General features: G+C 39.4%; 1 long non-coding RNA gene across 2 annotated transcripts in view; it reads left to right on the top strand.

Annotated features, from left to right (window-relative positions):
* Positions 1 to 23,315, top strand: part of LOC130457131 (uncharacterized) — a 107,352-nt gene extending 84,037 nt beyond the window's left edge. For both annotated transcript variants that reach the window (XR_008916194.1, XR_008916193.1), the window contains exon 4: positions 20,851 to 23,315. This is a non-coding gene — a long non-coding RNA (uncharacterized LOC130457131). The remainder of the gene's footprint in view (positions 1 to 20,850) is intronic.
* Positions 23,316 to 23,982: the final 667 nt, after the last annotated feature.

The following is a 23,982-nucleotide window of genomic DNA, read 5'->3' as shown; positions in this document are numbered from 1 at the left end:
GTGCTTCCTAGCTGCCGCAAGAATATATACATTCTAATCAGGGAGACTACATGTAAATTATCTAGATATATACAAGATATAGCATCAGTTTATGTAGGTCTTTCCAGTTCTTATAGAAGTCCATTGACTCATCATTCTTTATAGAACAAAAGTATTCCATCGCCATCATATACCACAATTTATTCAACCATTCCCCAATCGAAGGACATCCCCTCATTTTCCAGTTCTTCAAACAATATTTCTGCTATTCTAAATAATGTTCTCTTGGTTCTGTTAATTTAACTTTATAACTTCATTTTAGTCTTTCCATGTTTTTTTTCCAAAATTAACCTGCTTGTCCTTTCTTATAGTGTGGTAGTATTCCATCACTATCTTATGCCACAACTGGTTTAGCCATTCCCCAATTGATAGGCATCCTTTCAATTTCCAGTTCTCTGCTACCACAGAGAGCTGCCATAAATATTTTAGACCATATAGATTCTTTTCCTCTTTCTTCCTGATCACCATAGGAAATAAACCTAATAGTGGTATTGCTGAAAAGGTACAAACTCTTAATTAGTCCATCCCATTCATTGGTCCTGACAGGAGAGTTATCTTCATTGCTAATTGTGGAATTTTTAGATCACTACATGACCTCAGAATCACAGTAATCTAGACCATGCTATTTCTGAGAATAACTCCATGCTAAGGAATTAGGAGGGAAGTGACAGAGCTGTCTTTAGTTAATATATGCCTTATCAATTAGACATTTCCCCAAACCTTTTTTTCTTTCTTAATCTAGAGTAGAACATAAACCATTAATTTATCTCAATTTTTATTGAATTTATTTGAGTTTATATTATTTCTTGAATTTATTTATTTCTACCTTTATCATCTCTTGAGAGTACTATGTTGCATATGTTTACAGGAATCCATCATATAAAGGGTTCTACTTCTTGCTTATCCTACATTTGGTCCTTTCATACTTCAAAGTGTTAGAGGCAAAATGGCAAGAGAAAGGCTAGAGAGTCAGGTGATGGAATTGTCTAGCCCTTGTATATAGACTGACTAGATGATCAGGATTTTGTTAGGGAGCAAAGTGGGGAAAAGTAGAGAAGGGACAGGGAGGGTGTTATGCATTGAAATTTGGCAAACCAATTACCTCAGTAACAGCCTGAATGTTTTCTCTACTCGACTGACTTTGGTGACCAGCTGGATTCTTGTCAATTGTCCATTGCTGACCCTCTGGGTAGTAAATTCGCCTCTTCTCTTGGTTGGGAGGCCTCCTAGTACCTTATCAGGAGACATTAAAGAAGACTCTTTGACACTGGACATCAAATTGATTTCTTGCCAAGATTTCACTTGGCCACGTGTGACAACCATTGACATGTCTAAGCCTTACAAGAAAAATAAACACATCTAATGCAAAAAGAAAAAAAAATCCTTTGCCTTTGATGCCAGGTTGAATTATGCACATTCTTTCAGATCTGATGCTGGCTCTGACTTCCTTGCTAGAAGGCAGAGTGGAGGCACGTAGAGTCTCAAATTGGAAGGATGGAGGGCAAAGAGCAGCTAATTTGAGGGAGGCTGAGAATTCAGAGTCAGAACAGAGTCCACAAAGAGGTTCTCCTGTCCCTACAGCATCCCCCATCTCACCCCTCCTATTCAGGTGTCCAGATCCCCAGTTCTCTAATTTAGAGGCGCCTGATTCCCAATCTAGTAGGGCTTTTCCAGAGATGCTTGCTTGTTTCTCCTGAATTGAGGGTATAGTTTTGCCTGGCTGAGGCTCCCTATATTCATCTTCCCAAACTATTTGGTCTTATCCTCTGAAAATGACATGAGTTTTCAGAGAAGTATCCTTGCCAGATACTGAAAGGGTTTTTGCTTGGGTTAAAAGCATTGGTGGCTATGTATATAACCTTCACCCATGGCTAGCCTCTCTCCCCCCCTGCTTAGCAGTCCTCAAGGATGCTCTGCTTTGTCTGGCCCTCCCCATTCCCTGACTTCATCATTGCATTTCAACCATTTTATCCAGCTGTGTTTACTCATTTTTCTGTGTTCAGTCTGAAGTAGACAGAGAATTTGCATAATTAAGAATGACCTGAGCAATCTCTGTTAATGCCTCCACTAAAGCCTCTGACTATCCCTGTTAACTAATTACATCTATCATTGTGTCAGACAGGTAAAAGACTCCTTCAGTCTGTTGAGACAACATTATTCACCTGGGATTATCAAAGGTTTCAATTCTGGCCATTAGCAAAAATTGCTGGGGTCATTCATTATGGCAAATTCTGCATCCTTTCCTGGCCAGAACAAAGTAAATGCAAAATCAGGAATAGATTAAATAGCTATGCATCAGGATCCTCATTCCAAAGTCTCAGTGCTTTCTTCCTCTTTAGTGTCAAAGCATGAAAAATGGAGAGAGAAACCTTTTTGTCAAAAAGGCAGATGAGCTGTTTGTTTTAGCTATAGGAAGTTGGGGCTGGGAGGTGACAAGTGGAGAATGACTTTACCAGGCCTTTAAAGCTAACATCACCTTCACAGTACCTTCTGGGCTTTCAGTTTATACATACACACACACATATACAAACATATATATGTATATGATTTATATATGTATGTATGGGTGCATATATGTATGAATATACAAACATAAATTATATATTAAATTATAATCAATACTTTGTGTGTGTGTGTGTGTGTGTGTGTGTGTGTGTGTGTGTGTGTGTGTGAAGGGAAAAATGCTTTCCTAAATGAGAGCTGGGATTGTGAATCAAGTTGGACAGTTTTCTTCATGGGTTATCATGGGCTGGGCTGGTCAAAGGAAATGATATCTTATTGGATTTATCCTCAATTCAGGAAGCACTTACCACATGCTGACTATGTACCAGGGGCTGAGCAAGGCATTGTTAAGTGAAAAGACAACATCCTGATAGTTCCTGGCTCCCTTCTTACCCCTGCCATCTTTTGGTTTATTGCTATGCCCACATTCTGGGAGACTTCATCCCTTGAATTCTGATGTCTATTCTGAGGCCTGCACAATTATGTTTGGTGAGTGTCACACAAGGTCCACTCTGTCTAAGAGCATCATACCTCTGCCATCTTCTTGTCTACTTCCGTCAGGGGTACCATCCCCTTCCCAGGATGGTGTCACATTCAAATCAATGCTTCCATTGCTACCAAAAAGGACACATTAATCTATGGATCGCCCTAAGGCTCCAACTAATATCTCTGAAATTTTCTAAACCCAAACACCCTTCCCTGGCTCCCTCTCCTCTACAAATGTCATTTATTTTTATCTGTGAAGGCAGAACTGTCTTGTTTTTTAATGTTTGTACATCAAGCATTTAATACAGTGCTTAGCACAGGGCAAGCTCTTTATGAATGCTTGTTCTTCATTCATACTAAGGATCTTACATTCTATTAAAGGGGAAAAGCTTGTATGCAGGAAAAAATAAACACAAAATGAATATGAAGCAAATATAAAATTTGTCTTGGGGTGGAGGGATGAGGACCACTAAAACTAGAGGGATAAAGAAAAGCCTTTTGCAGGACATGGCACTTTAAGGCTTCCAACTAATGCTTCCAGGTGAAATGATTGAGGCCTGTGGCAGAGGAAACGGATTTAAGTTGTAGTATTCAGACTCAAGTCAGACAGGAAAAATTCCCTGAAGGCAAAGGAATAAGGCAGCCTGGTGCAATGTTCTAAGTGCTGAGTTTGGAATCCTAGGACCAAGACTGTGTGGTCCTGATAAGGATGGGTCAACTGTCTGTACTTGGATTTCCTTTTCTGCAAAATGAGAAAGTTGAATTAGATGACTTCTAAGTTGATTCCATGGATAGAATGCTGAGCCTGGTTCAAATCTAGCCTCAGACTCTTACTAGTTTTATGAACCTGGGCAAGACATTTGTTCTATCTACAGTTTTCTTGACTAAAATGGGGATAATAAGAACACCTATTTCAGGGTTTTTATGAGGATAAAATAAAATTGTATTCTGCTCCTTTCACTCTGCATCAATTCCTGGAGATCATTTCAGTTCACATGGAATTCCTCTACTTTATTATTTTTATCAGCACAATAGTATCCCATCACTATCATATACCACAATTTGTTCAGCCATTCCCCAAATGAAGGGCATCCCCTCATTTTCCAATTTTTTTCCACCACAAAGAGCGCAGCTATGAATATTCTTGTACAAGTCTTTTTCCTTATTATCTCTTCGGGGTACAAACCATTGTACACAGAGACTGATATGTTGTGGTACAATCTAACGTAATGGACTTCTCTACTAGCAGCAATGCAATGATCCAGGACAATTCTGAGGGACTTATGAGAAAGAACACTATCCACATTTAGAGGAAGAAATGTGGGAAACACAGAAGAAAAACATATGATTGATCACATGGGTCAATGAGGCTATGATTGGGGTTATAAACCCTAAATGATCACCCTAGTGCAAATATCAATAATATGGAAATAGGTCTTGACCAATGACACATGTAAAACCAGTGGAATTGTGTGTTGGCTATGGGAGGAAGTTGGGGTGGAGGGGAGGGAAATAATATGATTTTTGTAATCCTAGAAAAATACTCTAAATTAATCAATTAAATAAAATTTTAATTAAATAATTAATTAAATAAAAAATTTAAAAATAAAATTGTTTATTATAATAAAGCATTTAGCACATTGCCTGAAATATAGTAGGCAATTAATCCTTCTTTCTTCCCTCCCTCCTTCCATCCCTCTTTCTTTTCTTCCTTCCTTCCTTCCTTCCTTCCTTCCTTCCTTCCTTCCTTCCTTCCTTCCTTCCTTCCTTCCTTCCTTCCTTCTTCCTTTCTTCTTTTAATCTGTGATCCTAAGGAAATCAATAGGAGCTCCTTCTCAGTAAAACTTCAAAACAGAATTCCCAGCATAGACTCTTTAAGTTGGAAGAGGCCCTTAAGGGCTACCTAATCCAATCTTTTAGTCCCAGAAGTGAATTAATAGTCCTACTGTATTTATCCTTCCTTTTTGACATCAGGAGTATTATGTTTAGTTCTTGGTAGAAAGTTTTAAGACAGACATTGGCAACCTTAAACATGTTCAGAGGAAGGCTGTCATATTTATTGCCATATATAGGCAGGTAGATAGAAACATAGATAGTGAGAAAGATAGGTAAAAATATATATTGATATATATATATATGAACTCGTGTGTCTGTCTGTCTGTATTATATATATATATATATATATATATATATATATATATGTACTTTGAAAAGAATTGGGACATTTGGCTGTTTTTAGATAATTTCAGAATTATTACCTGAAAGAGAGATTCAGTTTACTCTGCTTAGCTACAAAAGGCAGAACTAGAAACAATGAAGAGAGATTTTAGAAAAGACTGAGTGAGTATAAGGAAAATTTTAACCATACAAGCTGTCAAAATTTGCATGGGCTGCTTTGGCATGTAATGAGTTTTCTGCCACTGAATGGTGATCTTTGAATGGAAGCTGAATGATCATTTGTTTTGAGATATTCTCTAGATTAAAGATTCCTTTCAGTTCTGAGATTCTATAATTTGTTCTTTATAACCTCCTCAATAAGTGGCCATCCTGTGGTCATCAGTCTATGATGATTTAAGTGTGGTGGAAGTCCCGTCCAGACATTAAATTCAATCACTCATTTAATAGACCTATTCTACTAGTTATCATGTTCATATAGGCTATTAGCAGTGTGATCAGAGCCTCATATTATTAATCGATCAGCCAACACTCATTGAACATTTACTATGAACAAAATGCTGTTAGCTGCTGGCAGATAACTTGGCCTTGGCCCTTATAGTCTACTTGGAGAGAAAAAACACATAAAATTAAAAGATAATATTATACCCTTTGCTCATGGATTCATAATCAAATTCACATTGCCTTTGCTTCTGTGTTCATTCAGAATCCCACTGTGAGCCTTGGTTGCCTAGACGGTGACTTTTTTCTCTAGGTACTGCTACTTATTCTCTCTATTCTCATCTAACTATGGCAACCTTATCCTTCCTCTGTCCATATCTCATTCAACTCTGCCCTTTCACTGGGTCCTATTGAACCACTAACTGTGTCTTTGTATACCTAGGGACTATCACCGAGCTTGACATATAGTAGATGCTAAATAACTACTTGCCACCTGGAATATAAGGAATGAAAAATATTTATTAAATGCCACCTATGTTCCAGACACAAGTGCTAATCACTTGTGACTTGAAGAAAGGCAAAAACATAATCTTTATCCTCCTCAAAAAGCCCACATTTTGAGAGGGGATGATATCACATAGAGCTAGAGTTAGAGTTAAGAAGGGGAGAGGTGAAATGAGGGCTCACCTACAATTTGAAAATGGCTGAGAACTGGTGGCCCAGTTTTAGACAAGATAAGATTATCTGAGGGACAGTTGGGTGGCTCAGTGGATTGAAAGCCAGGCCCAGAGAGGGGAGTCGTGTGTTCAGATCTGGCCTCAGACACTTCCTAACTGTGTGACCCTTGGCAAGTCACTTAACCCTCATTGCCTAGCCCTTACTACTCTTCTGCCTTGGAGCCAATATCCAGTATTGATTCTAAGATGGAAGGTAAGGGTTTTTTAAAAAAGATAAGATTATAAAATTATTTGTCGAAGTCCAGGGTTCCTAAAACAGAGTCTGAATTCTAATAAAAAGAGAACAGTCAGATTGTAAGGAGGAAAGTTAGAAAAGAACTGAGAATTAATGAATAGGTATTTTATAAATAGAAGGTGAATTTCTAGGCTGTCAAAAAACTAATGGTCATTGAAAGTAAATCCATTAGGGGACAGCTGGGTAGCACAGTGGATTGAGAGTCAGGCCTAGAGATGGGAGGTCCTAGGTTCAAATCTGGCTTCAGACACTTCCCAGCTGTGTGATCCTGGGCAAGTCCCTTAATCCCCATTGCCTAGCCTTTGCCACTCTTCTGCCTTGGAGCCAATATACATTATTGACTCCAAGACAGAAGGTAAGGGTTTTTAAAAAAAGAAAGTAAATCCATTAACAACATGGTAATTAACTTTGGTATAAATAATAGTCAGTTTATCTTTTTTTCAGAACCATTCCTTTATTTTTCATATTGTCCATTTCTTGGACATCACACTCAAGGCTCTTCCTATCTTCTACTTGGAAACAGAATGATAATAACCAACGTTTATATTAGCATTTTAAGGTTTACAAAGCACTTAACAAGAATTATCTCTCTTGATTCTTATAATAATCCTCTGAGGGGGATGCTATTTTTATGTCCATTTTACAGAAGAGAAAACAGAGGCTGAAAGAGGTTGAACGTCTTGCCCAGAGTCACACAGACATTAAATATCTGAGGTAAACTTTGAAGGCTGATTCCAGGTCTGATTCCTAGTCTAAGGGAAGCACCTACATGAAAAACTCCACCACCTCTCTACCTCAGTTGTTTGAGGTTATGCATGTGGTTTGATGCCATAGTGTCTCTAGGGCAGGAAGGCACATTGAAGAGTGATGGGGCAGCTGAGGCCTAAGCTATCCCCATCAGATGGTTCAATAGAAATGAACTGGAGCAGATAAAGAAAGGAATGTATGAGTTTCTGTTAATTTGAGGATTATATTAGCCTCCTTGACTGGAAGTGTGACCTCACTATGAAAAAAAAATCACCTCAGGCTGTCTCATCCATCAGTCAGTCAACAACTATTTATTAAATATCCATTATGTGTCAAGTACTAGACTAAGAACAAAGCATATAAAAATAGGCAAAAACTTAGTCTTTTCCCTTCATCAATTCCTATTATGGTGGAGGGGGGAGACAGCATACAAAAATGTTCCTATGAGAAATGGGGGTAATCTCAGAGGAAAGACCCCAGTTTCGGGCATGTGGTTTGGGGAGATCTGGGAGACTTCGGAAGTAGAGGGAACCAGGAGAGGTCCTCCTGAAGGAGGCAGTCTTTGAACTGAGTCTTGGAGGAATGCAAAGAGGCCAGGAGGCAGAGGTGATGAGGGAGATGTAGTTTTAGTTCTTAATAGCCCTTCTTTCATTGAATGATTATGATCTCTCTCTCCCTCTCTCTCTGTCTCTCTCTGTCTCTCTCTCTCTGTCTCTCTCTCTCTCTCTGTCTGTCTCTCTGTCTCTGTCTCTGTCTCTGTCTCTCTCTCTCTCTCTCTCTCTCTCTCTCTCTCTCTCTCTCCCTCAATGTATTCTATCCCTCCTTATGCTTGAAATGTGTGATTTAAGAAAGATTATTGACTAGCCTCTAAAAGTATCTCTCTATGGAGAGCACCTGATGGATCTGCCTTCAACAAGGAGGCTCATGTCCCAACTGGAAGTCTCCAGTCAGAGGCAGCCAAAGAAGGATTCGCTGAGCCTTTCCAGTCTCAGGCATTCCATTCCACAGCCTCAGTGCTACTGGAAGGGGCTTTGTCTCCCAGGATGGTTTGTTTCCTTGGATGAAGCAAACCTATAATTCCTAATATCAGAACAATGTGGTTACCATAGCCAGAGCCCAAGATGAAATGCTTTTTATAAGAGCTAATCAGATTCTACATTAATGAGAGAAATATGAAGCTAATCAACACCACAGAAGGTCTCTAGGCTGCAGGCCTATTAAACTTCATAAAAAATTAATGACTGAGAGAGCAGACTCGTTTGTAAGGGGTCTCTTGTGGTAAGAAAAGGGCCTGGAGTCCCATTCACCTCTCATTACACTGAATTAGCCTCACTTTCCAACCCAAAGCATAATCCATTGAGTGGTGTTTTCCATTGGGTGTTGGATGGCCAGTGTTTGGAAACACTTGTGAAATATTTATCATTTCCCCCCTGACACACTCCCCTTGTCACCCCTCTCCTCTACCTCCCCCTTCACTATGGCTTTTCCCATTTTAATTAAGGAGATTTGTACTCCTAAAGGTGCCTGGGGAATGCTTTCAATGATTGTGGTCGGCACATGCCACAAGAACAGTTCTTGTAGGAAATAAGGGCACTTAGAGATTGACACTCCCCCAATCCCAATCCTCTTGGGGGTCTGCCTACGAAGCAGGAACAAAAGTAATGTGGGGAACTGGAAGGCAGAGACAGCCAGATCCCTCCTCTCTGAACAGGGAGTTCAGACAATTTTTTTTTTTTTTAATTTGGGCAATTCTGAGCTATTGACTGAAGTCACTGCAGAAGTAGATAATGGGGTCCAACTCTAATGGAACCAAAGTTATATGTCTCAACATATAGTTCTAGTCATAGATTTTTATTTATTTATTTATTTATGAGGCAAACAGGGTTAAGTGACTTACCAAAGGTTACACAGTTAATACATGGCTGAGCCTAGATTTGAACTCATGTTTTCTTGATTCCAAGCTCAACACTCTTATTTACTGTACAGCCTATATGTCTAGAATCATAGGATTTTAGTTCTGAAAAGTCATTTACAGATGACAAAACAGGCTGAGATGGGAGGTGACTTGCCTAATGTCTCACAGGTAGCTGACGGAAGGGCCAAGTCTTGAACCCTAGTCTTCTGATTTCAAATTTATTGCTCTTTCTAGTAGACTATAATTTAAATTTGCCAAGTAGATTATTTGAAATTAGGGGGGAAACTCAGTTGTTCAACAAGCAGGACACTTAATATAGGCAAGGATAGACCTAGAGTGGTTGAAGCAGGCAGCTTTTACTACAATATTATCAAATGATTTTTAGAGAAGGGTTTTGCTCAGAAATTTCTCTCTCGCTGTCTGTCATAGAGTCTGAAACTTCACCTTTAGGGATTTCTTTTCTTTTCTTTCTTTCTTTCTTTCTTTCTTTCTTTCTTTCTTTCTTTCTTTCTTTCTTTCTTTCTTTCTTTCTTTCTTTCTTTCTTTCTTTCTTTCTTTCTTTCTTTCTTTCTTTCTTTCTTTCTTTCTTTCTTTCTTTCTTTCTTTCTTTCTTTCTTTCTTTCTTTCTTTCTTTCTTTCTTTCTTTCTTTCTTTCTTTCTTTCTTTCTTTCTTTCTTTCTTTCTTTCTTTCTTTCTTTCTTTCCCCAATACCTAGGCATATAGTACTTTATTGATTGATAGGTTAAATTAATTTAGGAACCATTTTTAAAAAATATTAAAATGATCCTTTCAGAGGAGGGGTTATAGCTTAATGGACATCTGCAAATGAATATTTCCACTTGGAGCTGAGATGCAATGTGATATGGCTGACAACTTTCTCCTCGTACTTTAACACTTTGTTTTGTAATTCTCTAGTACATATTTTAAATTTTACTTTTATTATACTTTTCATACACATGCATGCATCTTTCTTCCCTACAAAAAGATAAGCTCCAGGAGGTCAGAGGTCATCTCTCATTCAAACTGTATCTCTTCTCCACAATTGTTTATTACAGTGTTCTACAAGGGGACACTTGATAAGTGTTTATTAAGTTGAGTTGTTAAAAATATGATCTCATATTCTACTATAAATTAACTTAGCAGTTTGTTGAGAGAGAAGCCCAATAGGAATAGAGAATAATAGAGGCATCTGGGGATGGGGATATATAGAATGGAGGGAATTATCCTAAAAGGATAAAATTGCCCTGTTCATAAGTAAGATTACTACAAATGCCTAAAGGGGTTCTCTGGAGAGGGACTGAGTTTTCTTAGGCTCACTGACTAAGAAATACCCATAAATGAATACGTATAAAGTATGAAAAACTCTAATATGATACTTTTCCATCAAAATGGTGTAAATAAACATCAGTGGTGGTATATACCCACCTCATTCACGAAACCGTGACTAATGATTCCAGTTCATCTTGTTGTCATTGTATTTTTCTTAACCCTCACCTTCCATCTTAGAATTGATTCTATGTATTAATTTCAAGCTAGAAGCATGGTAAGGGCTAGGAAATGGGGGTTAAGTGATTCACCCAGGGTCATACAACTAGGAAGGATCAGAGGACAGATTTGATCTCAGAACCTCTTGAGACTTGGATCTCAATCCACTGAGCCTCCTAGCTGCCCTCCATCTTGTTGTCATTGTTGAGTCATGCTGTAATAGTTAAAGGGATTGTTGGGATTGAAGATGTACAGGGGATAAGGAAGGTTTTGTAACAGGGAATGAAGGGGCTGAAGGGATAGAGGGAATATGTATGCTGGTGAGGTAAAAGGAGAGAGATACCCCCTGCTGAGAGGCTATCTTTGAAAAATGGGGTTCCCCTAGAAATGGACCAACTATGATAGACTGAGGGGATGTCTTCTCTATTTATTGATGTTGAAAATACCCTAGAGAAGGTAAGCAGGGACCCTCCTGAGGCACAAGCCTCCTCCCAGACCAAGGTCACCTGGCAGGGGTCCAATAAGGACTATTTATGGTTGAATGACTCTCCTTAGGTTCAGTTCCCTCTATGTTCCCCTGAAATGACAGTCCTCTTATCTGACTGTGGGTTATTTAACTCAAGATGAATTTAATAACAAGTTGGAATTGGGAGGATATTAGGGAAGAGGGAATTGGGATTTCCCTAGATTGGGGTTGAGTCTCTCTCAGCTTTTGAGCTGAGGCAAGGTCTTGAAGGCTGGTGGAGGGTTTCTCTTATTCCTGTCTATGCTAATCTATGTTCGTTTTCTTAAGTTCAAAGTCTTTAGCAGTAGATACCAAGAGGAAGAAAAGGTTATAACTTTCAGAGCTGGTTGGGCCTGTCTCTTTGGGCTGACACCCCTAAAGACCGGCCTTACAGTTCAAACTGCTCCCCTTAAATCCTTTTGTTCAATGATAGGATCACAGGAATCCAGGTAGAGCACACAGTTTGGAAAATTCAGGAATAGAGGTACTTCTATCCAGAGAAAGGGAGAGAGTGCCCCTTCCAGTCTGAGGGCCAGAAAAGAGAGATTTTGAGAACAACTGTCACTCTCCCAGTCCCTTCCCCCCAACTGTCATTGTTGTTCATCAATTTCACTCTAAACTTCCAATTGCTATTTGCTCCACCTCAGTAACAGAAAGTCCAGAGCTTGATTCAGTTATCCTTTCCACAATACCCAACTCTCCACGGCCCCTTCAAAGATTTTCCTGATTTTCTATTTCCTTCTCCAGCTCATTTTACATATTAGGAAACTGAGGTAAACAGGTATTAAATGACTTGTCCAGGATCACACAGCTAGGAAGAGTCTGAGGCCAGACTTAAACTCACAGTTTTTCTGACTCCAATCTTGGCCCTCCATCCATTGCACTACCTACTTGTCCTTTTAATCTAGTCCACCTTACTCCTTGCCAACAAAAATCTTAACCTTTTTTCTCAACATAACATTCATTTTTTTCCCAATGTCTGCCCCTCCTGGGACACACAAAGTAAAAAGATCATAGGATCATAGAATTGAACATATATTTGAATCAGGGAAGGGGCTGTAGGTATTATTTAGTTTAGCCCCCTCCTTTTACAAATATGGAAACTGAGGTCTGCTAATTTACCAAAGATCACACATACAATAAGTGGCAGAAGCAGATTTCTGCTCCTCTCTGTAGTGCAGATAACATCAAATAAACATAGGTATTGAGTTACTATAGGAGGACTTTTTTTAAAAGTTGCAATTGACAGGATCAAAGGTTGCATGCTTAAAGTAAATCTTTTAAACCCTTCCCTTCTACTTGGAATCTGTATTGATTCTAACACAGAAAAGCAGCAAGGGCTAGAAAATCAATTGGGATTAAGTGACTTGCCCAGGATCACACAACTAGGAAGTGTCTGAGGCCAGATTTGAACCCAGGATTTCCTATTGATTAAGCCACTAGATATGGCTAGATCTTCAATCCCAATTTCCCTTTCTTTACAGGAAACTGAGACATAAAGAAAGTAGAATGACTTATCTAATATTTCACAAATTGTGGTAAAGTGGAACTTGAACCTAGATCTTCCTGACTTCCTGACTCAATGATCTTCAACATTCTATCTAGTATTCAACCCTCCTTCACAGAGTACTTGCTGGAGGGAATCAGTATCACTATAAGGGATCACTGGTACCGGAGGGAACTGGACCCACTTTAAAGAATTTGGTAATTAATATACAAAACTAGATTTGACTCCCCAGCTCATCTAGGCAGTTGGTTCCAGATCCTGGTTTACATATCTCGATTTTTTCCCCAGCACAGCTAAGTTTCATATGAGAAAAGAAATACCATGCTCTATGGGGAAATCTCCCTTACTAGGTCTATGCTGGCTGAGCCCAGCTTTTAGGAGATGCTCTGCTCAGTTTCCAATCTAAAAGAGCTCAATGAGTTTTGAGTGCTCCCATATATCTAACTGTGTGTGTCCATGGTCCCAGTCCACACAGAGCTCTCTACCAGTCTCTTTGAGCTTCATCCATCATGGATAATACCTCCAATTGATCATCAATAATATTATAAAGAGAACTCAGAATCACCAGGGTGATGGATGGAACAATCTCAAGGAACTGAAGTCACGATTAGTCAAGCCTCTGTGTGTCATTTTGCTGATGACTGAAGAACCTGCAGGGAGAAAAAAATGGAATTTTGTGAGACGTCTCTGGTCCCCATGGCCACGACTTGTTTTCTTCATTTAAAGAGATATAATTGGCTCCCTCTTATGCCTGACTCTCTGTCTCACCTTCCCGTGGCATCGGGGAGAAAGAATTATAATTTATAAAGTTGAAAATACGTGAGCTTGTTGCAGGCTCCAGCTACATGGGTTCTGGCTAGAGTTCAAAGGCAATAAAGCAGCCCCAGACATAAGGTTGAAGCCCTTCTGCGGAAAAGCTCTTACTGTTTGCATCATCTGATCCAGTTTCTTCAAGAATGATCTGCTGGAGAATATTCAGCAGACATCAGCTGAGCTCATTTAATGTCCTGGTGGGCCCAAGTGCCACAGACTGACTGCAATATCTCATTTGTAACTCTTTTTAAAAAATTAATTTCCATTAGTTGCAGAACAGTGGAAACCAATAAAATTCCCCAAGTCCCCAGTGAGGTCCAAGTCATTTACACTGAAAAACTTACTCATTGTTCTTTGTATCTATGATCAATAATGAGGAACCACCCTTGAGTCTAACATATCAAGCAAGGAATAGGTAACGTTCTGCTTGGGAGCTATTTGAAGTTCTGCAAGAAATGTGAGCTGATGGTTTTATATTGGTCCCCAGTGGGGTTCTTTCTTTCCTTTTTTTTCTTTTTAAAATACATCCATATTTTCCTCCAATCAATTCTTTTGCCAAAAATTAGCCCAATATCAAATTTGCCTAGAAAACTTGCCTCTCAGTCCATGAGAGGGGCAACTAGGTGAGAGTCAACATCTAAGTTCAAATCTGGTCTCAGGTACTTCTTAGCTGTGTGACAAGTCCTGTTTGCCTCAATTTTCTCATCTGTAAAATGAACTGGAGAAGGAAATGGCAAAGCATTCTAGTATCCTTGCCAAGAAAACTCCAAATGGAGCCACAGAGAACTAGACACACTAAACAACAAAACCCCTCAATAAGTACTGATCTTTGACAAAAAGACAAGGATAGGGTGCAGCATCAAAAATGTGGCCATCGTTTGCCTATCTTTTTTTAAACCTTACCTTTTGTCTTAGAATTGATATTAAGAATCAGTTCCAAGGCAGAAGAGCTATAAGCACTAGGCAATTAGGATTAAGTGACTTGCTCAGGGACATACAGCCAGGAAGTGTGAGGTCAGATTTGAACCTAGAAACTCCTATTTTTAGGATTGACTCTTAATCCACTAAGTCACCTAGCTGCAATCTAGCCGTATGCTTAAGAAAAATATTAAGGGAGGAAAAATAATGCCTGGCCCATAGAGTCACTTAAAACTACTTGGTGAATTGAAGAAATAAAATGTTAGTTTTTTCAACTCTAATGCCAGGGATTTTTTACCATAACACCCTGCTCTGGACTTCTAAAATGTGAAAGAATCCACACATCTCCTCTATGTCTTATTCTTTGTGCATGTGTTTTTAGTTATAGTGGGCCAAAAAGTGGAATCATAGAAGATTTAGGACCTTGGCTTGGGGTGTATCTGAAGACAATATTGGAAAATGGAGTTCTGATTGTGTATCCATTTAATTCCTACTTTGATTCTATTATCTCTAAAAAAGAATATGTGTCTCTGTATGTATATATGTGTGAGTGTGTGTGTGTGTGTGTGTGTGTGTGTATCATGGAGATGATAGAATAAATATATTCTATTTAGATATAAAGAATAGAATAGATATATAGAATAGAATAAAGATGATGAATAGGGAGTTAACATCCCAATAGCAAGGAAATAGTGAGATAGCACTTAGCTGCCCTTGATGAATTCAAGTCCCTTGACCCAGATGAACGACATCATTGGGTTATGGAAAAATTAGAAGATATGCTTGCTTAGTCACTGACAATGAAATTTTAAATATCATGGAAAATTAGTGAGTCACCAAAAGGTTGAAAAAGGAAAAATGTCACTTGGATGCTCAAAAAAGGAAAAAAGAATGAAAAATCCTGCAAATTACAAGTCAGTAAACTTGACTTCAGCATCTGCAAAAGTTCTAGAATGAATCATAAAAGAAATGGTTGAAAGACATATATTAAAGTGGTTATTGTAAAGATCAAACATCAATCAATCAATCAATCAACTTTTGTTTAATACCCACTATATAATACACTCTGCTAAATACTGGGAATACAAAAAGAGGTAAAAGACAATCCTTTTAGGGGCAGCTAGGTGGCTCAGGTGATAGACAGCCAGATCTGGAGATGAGAAGTCTTAGGTTTAAATATGGATTTTGATACTTCCTAGCAGTGTGATACTGGGCAAGTCAAGTTCTCCAAGTTCTCCAAACTCTTAATGTTTTTCTTAATCTTTTTTTAACTTTAGAGGAATCTTTTAGGAACTTCCCTCTCTCATTTTGAAGAAATATTTATCTGAGGTTCATCAGTTCTTTCCATTTACTTCAGAATTTCTCTTTCTTATGTTAAATATAAGTAAAATTAAATTCATTTTAATGTGTTAATAGCTTTGTTCTGTTCATGTAACTTAAAGACCAATAAAACTTATTTAACATACAAAAAAAAAAAACAACCCTCATTGCCGACTCCTTACTGCTCTTCTGCCTTGGAACCAATACACAATATTGATTCTAAGATGGAAGATAAGGGGAGAGAGACAGAGACAGAGACAGAGAGAGCGAGAGAGAGAGAGAGAGAGAGAGAGAGAGAGAGAGAGAGAGAGAGAGAGAGAGAGAGAGAGAGAGCAACACAGCGACAGAAACGGAGAAAATTTAAGATTACAGTTGTCTAAAAGTAGAACCATCCTTCCCTACAATGGTGGACTTCAAGAAAAGGTTGGATTGGGGGCAGCTGGATCGCTCAGTGGATTGAGAGCCAGGCCTAGAGATGGGAGGTCCTGGGTTCAAATCTAACTTCAGACTCTTCCCAGCTGTATGAGCTTGGGCAAGTCACTTGATCCTCATTGCCTAGCCCTTACCACTCTTCTGCCTTGGAACCAATACACAGTATTTATTCCAAGGTGGAAGGTAACTCCTTGTCAGGTATATTGTAGTGGGGATTGCTTTGACGCATGGGATGGCCCTTGAAATCCCTTCCTACTTTTGAATTCCATGATTCATGTACAAGAATTTCCACAGATCCGCCATAGAGGATTTACCAAGTGTAGTAGAGGACTTCCTCTAAAGTTTTTTTAAAATAATTAGAATAGTAAGGGCAGTAGCAACCAGGCTATCTATCGATTATTCCTCATTCTTATTACCTGACTACCTCATCTATTTTCATGATCAGGCATTTTCTTACTGACAACCTTTATGTTGCTTTTTGTGAGGAAGTCATGGCTGGTAAGATGTTGTTCCTTTTACCTGCTCTTAATCTTCCTATTGTTCTTTGGCACACTAAGGGAGAAACAAGAGGTAGGATGTGTCAGGCTGGGATCCCTGACACGTGCCAGCTCTGGTATAGTGGGATCACTGCTACTTGCCTAATTATCACCACTCCCTGGATACTAATGGAGATAGTCCAGAACACTCAGCCCAAGAAGCCTGGGAATGGAAATGCCTCCTTGACCACCAACCCTGCTCTCAGCCTGGCCCCTAACGCCATCAAACTCCAGAAGGAGAAAGGTCCCAACTGACACCAACTGTAAACTATGTCTAGGTAAGCCCAAGATCCCCAGGAATAATGGGCCCCAATAATTGGTCTCACAGCAATCATCTAAAGAAGCCACTTCTGTGGGAAAAGAGGCAACCAATTCCATCAGTTGATAACTAGCTGCCACCCACAGGGTAGGCAGATCAGTCCATACGAAGCATCTTAAGGGAGTCACATATGCTCAGGAAGAAAGAGCTTATGCTTGGCAAGTCAAACCATGGCCATCACAATGACAAAGATTGATTTTTTTTGTTAGTTTGGTTTTTTGTTGGTTGGTTGGTTGGTTTTATAGCAAAGATACTGGAGTTTGTCATTTCCTTCTCCAGTTCTATCCTCCAGATAAGGAAACTGAGGCAAATAGGGTTAAGTGACTTGCCCAGGGTCATACAGCAAGTAGGTGTCTGAGGTCTGATTTGGATTCAGAGGAGTCAGTATTCTATCCACTGTACCACCTAGCCACCCCCACATCATATGTGCTAATGTACAAATCTTTGCTGACTGACAAACCCATAATGATGGGATGGATTTTTTTAAATCAGAGAATCTGTGTATACTTCCAAGTAGCCCCTGACTCTGCTGGGTATCTCATAGAAGACTGGAAGCTGTTTGTTGTCAGGGACTGTAGTTTTATTGTATTTTTTTTTTCTGGTATGAATCCTTTGGGGCTTGTATGATAGACCTCAGCTCGATGGAACAAAAAATAAATACTTTTGAACTGAATGTTGCTTGACAGTTTTTAGAAGGGAAAAATTATTTCATAACAAGACCATGTTTCCTTTTGATTAACTACTCAATGAAATATTGTATGAGAAAACACATTGCTGATTCCAGCAGAAAGGTAAGGTGACATTATTGTCTTTATTATTACTATTATTACTTCTGTTATTACCCAGATCATCAGGCTATTTGATTTCTGGCTGCAGATGAAGTCATTAGAGAGGGCTAGGACCACTCCGTATGGTTCCGCATTGATCTCAGCAGATTGCAAATACAACATGTACTTGTTGAGAAGAGATGTGCAAAATGTGAGAGCTTGATATTTAAAATTATTATCAACAATTCATTTCAACACCCAAAGTACTCACTGGGTCCTTAACATATGCTCATTACTGATCTCAGTCTTTAAAGGGAAACCAACGCAAAACTTCAGGGAAATCTTCCCATTCCCTTTTTTTTAACCCTAATCTTGTTTGAAAATTGATACCTAAGTATTGATTCCAAGACTTCTGGGCTGGGTTAATGGGGATAAGTGAATTTCCCAGGGTCACACAGCTAGGAAGTGTCTGATGTCAAATTTGAACCCAGGACCTCCCTCCTTTAGCCTGGCTCTCTATTCACTGAGCCAGCTACTTGTGCTTTCCATCCCTTTTAAGAGCTTAAATTTTCATTAGAAGGAAAAGGCTCCTCATCCTAATACAAGGCATTTATATAAAACTTTAGGATTTATAAGAGTTAATGTGCATTATTTCATTTGCTGTTATTAAACCTATTTCACAGATGAGGAAATTGATGCAAGATGACTTGCTCAGGATCACAGATCCACCAACTATCTGAGACAAGATAGGTCCCCTTGATTCCAAGTACAGCACCATTATACTAGGAGGCCTTCCTCAAATTATAAGTTATTCAGTTATATTTAAATGTTGTGACCCTTGGCGTCCCTCTTCCCCTAGAAAGTTGCAGACTCCTTGAGTGAAAGGATTGTTTTTTACTGTTTGTTTGCCTGCTTGCCTTTGTGTCCCCAGCACCTTCAATCGCACTCAGTACCTTGTAAACACTTGTAATATTGAAAGAGAACTGAGCTCATTGTTAGGAGACTTGGATTCTAGCCCTACTACTTGTTAGAAGCAACATGACCTTGGGCAAGTCACCTAAATTTCCCAAACTTCTGTTGTCTCCTCTGTAAGGAGATAATAAAATCTGCCCTGATGTTCCCCATAGAGTTCTGGTGAAGTCAAAATAAAATGATGTCTTTGAATTTGTTCTATAAATCATAAATCCCTATGCAAGTGCCAGATGCTATTAGGTGTTAGATTGTGTGGTACAGGCCATAAATGCCACAGAGACAGATTGTTGTGGGCTGAAAAGGTCTAGGTAGGCTTCATGGACATGGGGTCTGAGTCCAACCACAAATGATTGGTAGACTATAGATCATCATGGAGGAAGCAGAGAGATATTTCTGGCTTAGGACAAGGGAGTTTACCTTTAAGACCAAGAGTTCTTTGGATGCTTCAGATTCTTTCCTTAAAAACAAACAAACAAAAACCTTTACCTTCTGTCTTAAAATGATCAATTCTAAATCATAAGAATGATAAGGGCTAGGCAAATGGGGTTAAGCTACTTTCCCAGAATTATATAGCTAAGAAACATCTAAGGTCAAATTTGAACCCAGGGCCTCTCATTTCCTGGTACTCTATTCCCAGAGGCACTTAGTTGCCCCAAAGGCTCTTTCTTGCCACCCTTTCTCATTTCCTAAATCTGTCCTTCCCTTTTATGTTTCTAGCACCATTATTTTTTTTTTAAAAGAGATCAGAACAATGGCTTCCTTAGGTAGCTTTCCCTATCCACCTACCCACCCACCCTTAATTGCAAAGCCATCCCTCTGTGAATGTTCTATGATTATGAGGTTGGCCAGCATGAAATCAGGATGTAGAGAGGTGAGACAGGTAGGCACAGGTGGTAAGGAGATTTTAGGTGCTAAAAGACTGTCTGACCTTTGATCCAGCCATAGCCCTGCTGGGTTTGTACCCAAAGAGATAATAAGGAAAAAGACTTGTACAAGAATATTCATAGCTGCGCTCTTTGTGGTGGCAAAAAATTGGAAAATGAGGGGATGTCCTTCAATTGGGGAATGGCTGAACAAATTGTGGTATCTGTTGGTGATGGAATACTATTGTGCTAAAAGGAATAGTAAAGTGGAGGAATTCCATGGGGACTGGAAGGACCTCCAGGAATTGATGCAGAGCGAGAGGAGCAGAACCAGGAGAACATTGTGCACAGAGACTGATACACTGTGGCACAATCAAATGTAATGGACTTCTCTACTAGAAGCAATGAAATTATCCAGGACAATTCTGAAGGATTTGTCAGAAAGAACACTATCCACATCCAGAGGAAAATCTGTGGGAGTAGAAACACAGAAGGAAAACAAATGCTAGATCACATGGATCAATGGGGATATAATTGGGGTTATAAATCCTAAATGATCACCATAGTGCAAATATTAATAATATGGAAATAGGTCTTGACCAAAGACACATGTAAAACCCATGCAATTGTGCATTGGCTACAGGAAGGGGGTGGGAGGAGGGGAGGAAAAGAACATGAATCTTGTAACCATAGAAAAATATTCTAAATTAACTAATTAAATAAAATTCCCCCACCCCCCAAAAAAATAAGGACCATAGAGGGGTCGAGACAGCATTAATGAGACAGATCGTTCCCTTACCCTCATTATCTTTTCTACCTTTCTGAGGAGCATGTGAACTGTGGGACTCTGACAAAGGCCATTGTGGTTTGGTGAGAAATAAGAGGGCAAAGACCCTGCTGAGAGATTGTGTCTGGAGTATATTGTTTCATCTAGAAATTGCTCAATGCGGAGTGGAACATTCTGTTTAGTTCTTTCTCACACACTCACCAGAGCATACAAACGCACATGAACAATTTGATTGAGTCATGAAAATAACACTGACCCGAGGTCTGAAGGAAATCAGGTATCAGACCTGAAAGAAAATGGATGTCCCCTGCATTTCCATTCTTTTTAATTTGTCTTTGCTTTCCCACAGGAACCTGTGCCTGCAAGATTGGAGGCTCTCGGTCTATCTACACAGGGAAGCTAGCTGAACTGAATTGATTCAAAATAAAAATGATTGCATTCAATAAAATTTGGCCAATTGTTTTTCAACATAATGTGAAAGAACTGATCTGACTGAGACTCTTTTGGAAGAAGAAAATCACCCAATTCTGCAGATTAGAGAAAGAGACGTTGGTTCTAACGGGGAAGGGTATCTGGTCATTTGGAATCTTATCCTCATAACCTCAAAATTTGTTGGCTGCAAGGAGAAACTATTATTCTCTGCCTCATGGAAGAGGGCACATCTAGGGGCAATGATGATGGTGAAAGACATGAGCCAAGTGAAATTGCTGCTGAGTAATTTTTCTCATATATTGGAAAGAGAGAGCAATGGAACAGGGGATCCTAAGTTAGTCCTGCAGAGAAGTCTCCTCCTATCACTTCCGAGCCTCATTCCGGGCAAATGCTACCAAAAGCAGCCTTAGGAGGTTTCTTCCTCTATCACCTTTTCTTTTTTTCACAGGGACACAGATGTGTCTAATGAAAGACCTCGCTTCATTGCCCATTACTGACAAGCCTGTGAGCTTGTCATGAACCAGAGTGACAGCTGATTGGTCTCCTCCATTCAACCCTGCTATGAACAGCCAGATTAAATTTATATACTCCCTCGCCCCACAGAAGAGTGGCCCGGCATCCAGGGAAAATTGAGGGTAAAGAGGTCATTGCAGCTTTATTTGGGGCTCAAAGCCTTTTTTCAATGATGTTTAACATCATCCCAGATACATTTTAAAATCTGGAACAGAAATGAAGAGTTGTAAATTGGTTTAAGGTGCCCAGAGACTTCTGGGCAGACAGCATCTGAGTCATTGCCCCTTCAAAATACCCACAGCTATACAGCAAGAAGTGCAGGGCCCAGAAGCTCTCTATTACATATGTTCTGGCTGGCAAAGCTACCATTGCTACTGTGGCTTGAAGAAATCTTTGTTCTTTGCTGAAGTGCCAGAGAAACCCAAAGCAAGGGGATCTTTGGATTTGCCACTGATCTAATCCACTCTTTCCCCTCTTCCCCCAACCTAGAGGTTATAGCTTACTTTGCCTTGGGAATACAGTCTTCTTTCTTTTAGCACCCCTCTGGTATCTTGGGAAATTTGCAAAACCATACTGGCAGCCAACTTTTTAGGGCACACACACACAAAAGACTATTCTATTTCCCTAGGATTCCCTCCTTATTACTTACTATCTAATTCCCTTGAGGAAAACATCTTCCTCCTACATTTCTTTATCTTTCACAGTGCCTCCATTTGGAGTCCCTTGAGAGCAGACTGTCTCAAAAAAACAAACAAACTTGTATGCCCAGAACTTAGTAAAAGTTGGACACACAGAAGATATTTAATGAATATTTGTCTAGCCGAGTTTTCTTCTATCAGAATGTAAGCTCTTTGAAGGCATGGGTTGCCTTATATACTCATATTTATATCTTTTGAACACAACACAGGCTTGGGCACATTTCATTTCATTTGGGTTTTTTTGACCTTGGATTAGTCACTTTTATTTTGGGGGGCAACATTTCCTCATATACAAAATGAAATGGTTGGACGATCTCCAAGGTCCCCACTAGCTCTCAATCTTTGCTTCAAAGAGGAGAAAAAGGGAGTCTCAGAGAAGAAAAGTGATGTGCCACAATCATACAAATACTCATTAGAGTTAGTCTTTGATTATAGGTCTTGTGACTCCAAGACTAATGCTCTTTTCATTATAAGATTTCTTTGTTGTTGTTCAGTTGTGTCTAATTCTTCATGATCCCATTTTGGAATGATTTGCTGTTTTCTTCATCAGCTCATTTTATAGATTAAAGAAACCGAGACAAACAGGGTTAAGTGATTTTCCCAGTCACACAAATACTAAGTGTCTGGGGCTGGATTTGAACTCAGGAAGATGAGTCTTCCTGACTCCAGGCCCAGTACTCTATCCACTCACTGTACCACCTAGCTGCTCTACCATTTCTTTGGGCTAGTTATATTTGAAAGCCTTTTTGCAAGCCCACTATTTTGCTAGGAGATACAGTTGGAAATTCTCAAGGACATCCTGGCTAAGGACAACGCTGATGAAGACAATCAAGGAAAAGTCCCTTGTGGGAGTCAGTGCTTTTTAGCTGATAGCCTTATAGTCATATTTCCATTTAATTTAGAATTTCCGTAAAGATGCCCATTAGAGATTTGGACTCACTGTCAAGAGAACAGACACGTACAATCTCGAACCCCAGAGGATATGAGTCCTGTGATCAATAAAACACATTAAATGAATTGCTTCAGCCTTTTTTTTTCCTTCCCTCATGAGAAAGTCTTCATTCCTTTGCTTTGTACAGCACAGAGACCCAGCTATGGGTCTTAGGGGAGGGCGGTGCTTATGTGATGCAGAGACTGGGAAAGGAAGGAAGAAAGGGGATTAGTTACTAAAAGCCTAAACCATGCTATTCAATGAAGATAAAAAGGATCTGGAAATACTGGGTTTCCTTCCTGCTCTTTGAGAAGGACAGAGCATGGAGATGGTAGTGGAGTGGGAGCTTTATATTCACTGTGTATGAATCAAGGGGATACAGTAATTAAATTATACTCTTCTGTGGAAAGTTTGTGTCACTACTTTGCTCTGTCAAAGGATTTCTATGTCCTGTGTGCTTCATTTCTGTATATCTGGAAATGAGTTGGCATAGCTAAACAACTAGCAGTCTAGATAGAATGGAGAACTGGGTCATCCCCACTCCCCCCTCCTTACAACATCATCAATCAAATACAGCAAGGATGAAGGCTTTAGAGGATGGAGAGTAGAGCCTGAGGGAGGAGATGGGGGGGGGGGAGCATTCCAGGGAGCTGGTGGAGATAAGTTGTAAATCCAACAGACAATGACTGTATTGACCAAAGATGGAGAAAATTGCATCTGCTGGTCCATTGGAGATAAGAGAAAATTGTAGTCTCCTCCTTTTTTCTTTTCTTTTTTTTTCCATCTTAGTTTATTGACTTAAGTCTCTCTCTGGCATTCCAGTGAAAGACAGCTTTGCAAAGTTACTTTGAATATTATGGACCTTTTAAAGAATTGCATTAGCCTAAAGGACTCCCCTTCAGGATCT

Source organism: Monodelphis domestica, chromosome 2, assembly GCF_027887165.1.
Source record: "Monodelphis domestica isolate mMonDom1 chromosome 2, mMonDom1.pri, whole genome shotgun sequence".
Classification (NCBI taxonomy): domain Eukaryota; kingdom Metazoa; phylum Chordata; class Mammalia; order Didelphimorphia; family Didelphidae; genus Monodelphis; species Monodelphis domestica.
The sequence above is the reverse complement of the archived record's forward strand: the minus strand, read 5'-3'. Positions and strand labels throughout refer to the sequence as shown.